Genomic DNA, 7925 nt, shown 5'->3' on the forward strand with positions numbered 1-7925 from the left:
CCAAAATAATGAAAGTCTAATAGATAAAGTTTAGGGCTGTAATCTTTGTCTTAAGGATGGCTCCACATAAAATGACATCATCTTGGCTCATGTCAGAATTACTAACTCAATTCCCAGCCTTGGTTATTTCAGATATTCTTGGTGTACTTTCCACTTTTTTTTAGTGTAAAGTGATATTTTAAATCATAGAAATTACTTTTGCAAGTATTTCTGCCAGGCAATTCTTTGTCTTTTTATAAATTTAAAGGGACTATAAAATAGTCTAACACATTTAATAAACAGACTTTATATGGAATAATTTTATGATTTGTAGTGAGTTAAAATTTATCTTAAAGAGTTCTATTTGAGATCTGCAAAGCAAACAGATTGTTAAGTTATTTAAGAGCCTGTGGTAATGATAATTTAAATAAAAAACTCTAGCATAATAACAAACATATAGATTAATGGAACAGAATAGAGAGCCCAGAAATATACCAACACCTTTATGATCAATTAATATTTGATGAAGGAAGCAAACATATACAATAGGGTAAACCATTAGTCTATTCATTAAATGGTGTTGGAAAAATTGAACAGATACATGCAAAAAAAAAAAAAAAGAAGGAAAAGAAACTAGATCACCTTCTTACTCCATACACAAGAATAAACTCAAAATGGATCAAAAAATTAAAGGTTAGACTTGAAACCATAAAAATCCTAGAAGAAAATATAGGCAGTAAAATCTCATAGCAATATTTGTTCTGATATATCACTTTGGGAAAGGAAAACGAAAGAAAAAAACATATGAGACTATATCAAACTAAAAAGTTTTTGCACAGCAAAGAAAACCATCAACAAATGGAAAGACAACACACTGAATAGAACATATTCACCAAGACATCTGATAAGAGGTTAATATCCAAAATTTATAAAGGACTTATAAAACTCAACACCAAAAAACCAAACGACCCAATTTAAAATGGGCACAAGACGTGAATAGACATTTCTCCAAAGAGGCCAATAGACACATAAAAAGATGCTCAATGTCACTAATTATCAGAGAAATACAGATTAAAGCCACACTGAGGTATTGCCTCACACCTGTCACAGTGACCATCATTAATAAATCAACAAACAACAAGTGTTAGCGAGGATGTGAAGAAAAGGGAACCCTAGTGCACTGTTGGTGGGAATGCAGAGGGGTGCAGCCACTGTGGAAAGTAGTATGGAGTTACCTACAAAAATTAAAAATGAAAGCGCCTTATGAGCCAGAGATTCCACTTCTGAGAATGTATCTGAAGGAACCCAAAACACTAATTCAAAAGAATATTTTCACCCCATGTTCATTGTAGCATTATTTATAAGCCAAGATTTGGAATCAGCTCAAGTACCCATCAATAGATGAGCTGATAAAAAAAACTGTGATATATTTGCACAATGGAATACTACTCAGTTATAAAAAGAAAGAAATTTTACTTTTTGCAACAGTATTGGTGGACCTGGAGAGTAATATGCTAAGTAAAATAAGCCAATCAAAGAAACACAACTACTATATAATTTGGCTTATATGTGGAATCTAATGAACAAAACAAACTAACAAACAACAGAAAGAGAATCATAGATACAGAGAACAGTCTGACAGCTGTCGGGGGCAGGGGAAGGTTGTAGCATTAGGTGAACAAGGTGAAGTGTTTGAGCGAAGGGAAAAGAGCTCACAGATGCAGACAGTATGGTGACACCAGAGGGAAAGGGAGTGGGGGAGGTAGACGAGGGTAAATAGGGGATAATTGTGAGGGAGGGAGATGACTTGGGGTGGTGAACACACAGTATAATATACAGATGATGCATTATAAAATTGTACACCTGAAACCTATGTAATTTTATTAACCAATGTTGCACCAATAAAATAAAAAATAAAATAAAAATTCAATAAATTCAATAAAAAATAAAATAAAGGGACACAGCAGAAACTGACATGCAACTTCTTCGATCTTAAAAAAAAAGAACAGAAAAATCTAAAGTAAATTTTCTGCAGCAACATTCATTCACTTTTTCTTTAAGCATAGAGGGAAATCTGGACTATGTATTGGAGGCAGTGTTTAATAAGGCAAAATATCCCTTTGCAAAATTATTTTGCTTACATTTGTCGAAGTGACAGTTTAAGAGGATGCTCCTCTAACTGAGTAAAGAACAGGAGGGGCAGGTCAGGCAGTGTTTAGTAGGCCTGGTTTCCTCGGTTTGCTTTGGTAAGTTACAGGTTCACATTTGTTTGGGTCCAAGTTTTTCGTATAACTTCTTCTTAAGTTTATTTATATAATTTGTTCCTACCAGTGCCCTGGGTCATTTATTACATCTATTAACTTCTCTCTCTGAAGAGATTCTGCCAGAATTCCTTAACAACCGTCTTTGGGTCTGTTTCTTCTCTCTTTAAATTTAAGATCAACGATCTGCAGGCACTGTGTGTGTTGAGCCTGCTTTGTTGCTGGTCTGGTTGTCTTTTCCTGGGGATGTGTAGAGATACACATAATTCACTGAACTGGTCTGCTTTGTGTGTGCAAACACCTTTCAGAAATTTAAAACTCACAATAAAATTTTACATTTATTGCTAATTGAAAATTCTTAGTATTATGTTCAGATGCTTCACTGATTTCTTAAGATTCTTTTCCACTTTGTATACTTCACATACTGTTCATGGGTTGAGATGAATGTTTTTTTACTGCCGTATGTTTGCTTTTCATAACCTATCACTTCACCTTCACTCCAACCTATCTTTGACGCTGAGCGCCTGTAGCTTACTCATTCCAAACTAGGTTTGTTCAAATTTTTTTCCAGACATAATCTCAAAATTATTTAATCATGTTGATTAGAATTATTTCATTAAAATGTAATGTTAATGTTAATGTAATTAACTGGCTATAAAAGGAAACACTCTTTAATGTTAAATAATAATTTAAACTTATTTCAGTACATTCAATTAATACTATTTTAATAAAATTATGTCAACTCTTAAGTATTAAAATTTTGAGACTTTTATGCACTAAAATTCGAGTTTGTTGGCCTTTAACAGAGTCTATATGTATTTATTTTCTAAGATAGTCTGTGCACATAATTTATTTGAATGAATTGGATAAAAATCAATATTCCAATGGTTAAATTTAGTAAAATAGCTATAGCCAGATTTACTGAAATTTTTCAACCAAATATTCTGTATAATTAGGGATTATTTGAATCTATTATAGAAAAAAGTCTAGTTATCCAAATAACCTGTGCTTTTAATACATGTTCCCACAGATTTTCATAGATTTGTGAAGACTAATGATTAAAACAAGAAATTAGGGACTTCCGCCAAGATGGAGGCATAGGTGGAAACACTGTACCTTCTCCCACAACCAAGTTTGGATACAACAAAAGTTTTGGAGAACTAACACACACCCAGAGGCCAGAAAATCGATTTATACGGAAGTCCGACAGCTAGGAACCGTTCCCCGGGGAAGGTAAGAGAGGCAGAGCCAGCAGTGGAGCAGGGTCGGGCAGGACAGACCTAGGAGCGCAGGCAGCCCGGACCTAGTCGGGGTGCGGGACAGACTGACCAAGGTTGCACATTCGCACGCAGTGAGACGGACCACGAAGGCCCCAGGGGGCGAACCCAGTGGTGGAGGGCTGACAGTGGTGGCACACTCGCGTGCAGTGGAGCGGAGTGCGTGGCCCTGGTGACGGTGGTGGCTGCGGTGCTGGTGGGGGTCGCTGCGGCGGCGGGCGCTGGAGGGAAGCCATTGTCCTTCTTTGACCCCGCCCTCACATACGACGTCACAACCCAGCAACTTAGTTGCCCTGCTCTGGTGAACACCTAGCGCTCTGTTCCTGCTACTTAACAGGCACGAACAATCCAAAGGATGGCTCAAGAAGAACTCAAAGTCCCAGAGCCAATAACTCTAAGTGACCAACAGATTGCCAGGCTCTCAGAAGCCCAATTTAAAACACTATTTATCAGGATGCTCACAGAATTGGTAGAGTACAGTCACAAATTGGAGGAACATATGAAGGCTAAACTAATTGAAATGAAGGGAGATGTCCAGGAAACCAATAGCGATGGAAAGGAAAATGGGACTCAAATCAATGGAATGGACCAGAAGGAAGAACAAAACATCCAACCAGAAAGGAATGAAGAAATGAGAATTCAACAAAATGAGGAGAGGCTTAGGAACCTCCAAGACATCTTTAAACGTTCCAACATCCGAATTATAGGGGTACCAGAAGGGGGAAAGAAACAGCCACGAGTGGAAAATGTATTTGAACAAATAATAAAGGAGAACTTCCCCAGTCTGGCAAAGGAAATAGACTTCCAGGAAATCCAGGAAGCTCAGAGAGTGCCAAAGAAGTTGGACCCAAGAAGGAACACACCAAGGCACATCATAATTACATTAGCCAAGACTAAAATGAAGGAGAGAATCCTAGAAGCAGCAAGGGATAAGGGGACAGTCACCTACAAAGGAGTACCCATCAGACTGTCAGCGGATTTCTCAAAAGAGACCTTACAGGCAAGAAGGGGCTGGAAAGAAGTATTCCAAGTCATGAAATCCAAAGACCTACAGCCAAGATTGCTTTATCCAGCAAAACTTTCATTTAGAATGGAAGGACAGATAAAGTGCTTCTCAGATAAGGTCAAGTTCAAGGAGTTCATCATCACCATGCCCTTATTGTATGAAATATTAAAGGAACTTATCTAAGAACAAGAAAATTAAAAATATGAACAGTGAAAGGACAGCAAACCCACAGTTATTAACAACCACACCTAAAACAAAACCAAACCAAGAGGACAGCTAGATCAGGAGCATAGCCACAGAAATGGAGAGCACATGGAGGGTTAGCAACAGGGGGGTGGGAGGAGGAGAAGGGGGGAGAAGGCATAGAAAATAGCATAGATGGTAGGTAGAAAATAGATAGGGGGAGGGCGAGAATAGTGGGGGAAATAGAGAATCTAAAGAAGTTGAGACACGTGGTTATAAACTAAGGGGGGAGAATGGTGGGGGAGGGAGTGTGCGGGTGGAGGGGAATGAAGGGAGGAATAGAACAACTGTAATGGTATAATCAATAAAATATATTAAAAAAACAAGAAATTAAAAGATACACTGCAATAATATGTTTTATGTCAAGTTAAGATTCTGTTCTGTGAAGGGTGCTTCTTGCTGTTCTGGGCATTGGCTCAGATACCTCATCCAAGTAATACCTCATGGATTTTTTTCTAGTTTGGGATTTTGTAAATACAACAAAGCAATTTAGTGTGTGTGTGTGTGTGGGGGGGATGAACTTGAACTGTGGATTATGTACTACCGACACAAAAGTTGTAGGAATCATAAACGTACATGCAAAGAACTGTACCACTTGCCAAATTTCTAGCTTTCTGAAGGGAGGCGTACAATCATGGGCAAGTGAGTAACAATGGAGGTAGAAGACTACTGGTTGATAGGCAGAGACTGTTGGTTGTGCATGCACATTTGTTCTCTTCTTCCATAATTGTAGAATTGTGGCTAAGATAAATTAAAGACTATATAACACTAGATTAACTAAAGACTACATATCTCAGTCTTTCTGAGAGCTAGGAGTATCCATGTCTAAATTGTTACCTAAGATATATGAGAAGTTAGGTGTGGCACTCCTGGCTCTGGGTCTTCAAACATTTCTAATGAACTGAAAACTGATGTCTCTGCTGCCCGGCTTCATCCAGCCAGAAGGGGAAAGTGTCCTAGGGGATATTGAAGTAGCAGGGTGGGAGAAACATGGCTCATGGACCATGTGGGCTAGAGACATATGTCGACCTGGAATACTAGAATTTTAGACCTGGTGCTTACATCAGCCTACCCTTCACTCCAACTAAGCTTTGGCTATAAGTACCAGCAGCTTAGTAGAATCCTAATTTTTTCAAGTCTCTCTCGTTCCTCAGTGGATCTTGGGATGGCTCACAACTCTTCTCACTTCCCACTCTAATCTCTTGCAGCAGCCCAAGCCAATCATTTCACTCTGGCTTCAGTTCTATGTCCTGCCATATTTCCCATTTATAGGACATTGATATAGCCTTGTGACCTGTGGTATTACAATGATATCTGTCCTGCAAGCTTGAGCGGTCTGCATTTCTTTTCCAGGTATCATTCTTTGTGTTTGCTGAGTAGGCTGCTCCCTACTCAGCTCCCACCATGCTTCCAATGATTTTAATAGGCAGCTCAGGCTTCCCTCTCCCTTAAAGGGCAGACTTGTTAGAACGCTTGTATTTGACTCACACATTCATTCTTTCTACAGTGATCTTGGGACCAGTTCCCTGGGGTAAGACTGGGAGTTATGGGTCACTCTTCATCTTCAACTAATGCTCCTTCAACTAATGCTCCAACGGGGAGCGTGAACATGGTACCTGGTATATTATCCGCAGGGTTTGGGTAGATGAATCAATTCATAATGGTGTCTTTTTACTACTTTAGTAATTAAGCTCACTCAAAAGGCATCAACATCTTCCTATGTAATGAAATATATTTCCAGCTTTGTACAGTGACAGTATTGTAGCCAATGAGGTTTATCTGAGGTGCGATTATTGCTAATTGAAAAAAAAAGTAATATATTTCCTGCCTGCTAATATTATTTCTCTCTTGAAGAAATTATATATTGTGTTTTTATGTATTTTTAAATTAAATGAATAACTGAGTCTCAGCCACCCTGAACAATAAACTTCTCTTTGAAATTGCAAGGAGTAAGCATGATGCAGAAAAAAAAAGTTTTGGACTTTAAAGTTAAGATCTAGGCACTATCCCAGTCCTTCCATTTACTTACTGTTTGACTTTGAGCTGCACAATTCTAATTCATTGGTCTTAGTTTCTTTACCTATAAAATTGCTATTAGTTAATACCTGTTACCCAGAATAGTTATGTATTATGAAGTAATGCCTAAAACCTGATCTGGATTTAGAATTAAATCTCTTCGTCACATCTATTTCTAAATTATTCATTTTAAAGACTAACTGATTTTTTATATGTCAAATATAAGCATGTTTAATAGTTATATCACAATTGAACTTGTGTCTAAATGAGGATAAATTATTTTCTAGTATAATTAACATTTCTATCCTTACTAAACCCTGCTGAATTATGTATAGCTTTCTGAAAAGGAGATTATCCTTAATTTTAGGAGTATTTTACTTTCACATTTATTTCCCATTGTTATTTTTATTCATGTGTGTGCATGTAAAATGCACATTTTCGCAGAAAAATCAGATGATTTTTTATAAACAATCAGCTTTGGATTTTCATTGAGTTTATTATAGCATGGTCTGCTTTTAGTTGGTACCTGATTCCTAATTCCTAATCCCACATCAGGAGCTTCCCAGCCTCCATTAGTTCCAGTAGAAATCTGTGAATGGTTCAGGGCACAGGATTTCCTGTTTTGCAACATGGCCTTTTTTTTTAATAGCTATATTGCTAAGCTACTGGCCAAGATGAGTTGATTTAGCTTTCTTAGCTTGAATCTACCCTGCTGCTCTCTTGGGAGGATATGTCCTAAGAACGTACTATTCTAATAGATTTAGCAGGGAAGGAGCTGGCATTAAACACTTCTGTTAAGATCATGTTGGAATCAATGATCTAATCCTGGTAGAAGTGAGTTATTGACTTCTTAATGTGTAACGAAGGCAGCGGCTCCTGAAGTTTGGTGCATGCTGCTTCTCCTCCAGGATTAGGGGTCTGCTAAAAGCCTTCAGGAATGTGAGGAGTTACCTCTTGTGGGAGGAGGAAGTTGGCTTTTTGAAATTCACAAAGCAGGTTAACATTTCTTCCATCTTAATGTGTAAGAGTGTCATTTATAAAGGAAGCATGGGTTTTCCATATATTGGTCCTTGTTTAATGGCCCACAAGTGTAGCAGTTACACAGCAGATGAAATTAGTGAAATCTGGTTGTAAGGTGTTTAG

General features: G+C 37.8%; 1 pseudogene; it reads left to right on the plus strand.

The window, feature by feature from the left end:
* The first annotated feature begins 6505 nt into the window (after nucleotides 1–6505).
* On the plus strand, nucleotides 6506–6619 carry LOC118977186 (uncharacterized; annotated as a pseudogene).
* The last annotated feature ends 1306 nt before the right edge of the window (nucleotides 6620–7925 follow it).

Source organism: Sturnira hondurensis, unplaced genomic scaffold, assembly GCF_014824575.4.
Source record: "Sturnira hondurensis isolate 20B ecotype Veracruz unplaced genomic scaffold, ASM1482457v3 Scaffold0021214, whole genome shotgun sequence".
Taxonomy (NCBI): Eukaryota; Metazoa; Chordata; class Mammalia; order Chiroptera; family Phyllostomidae; genus Sturnira; species Sturnira hondurensis.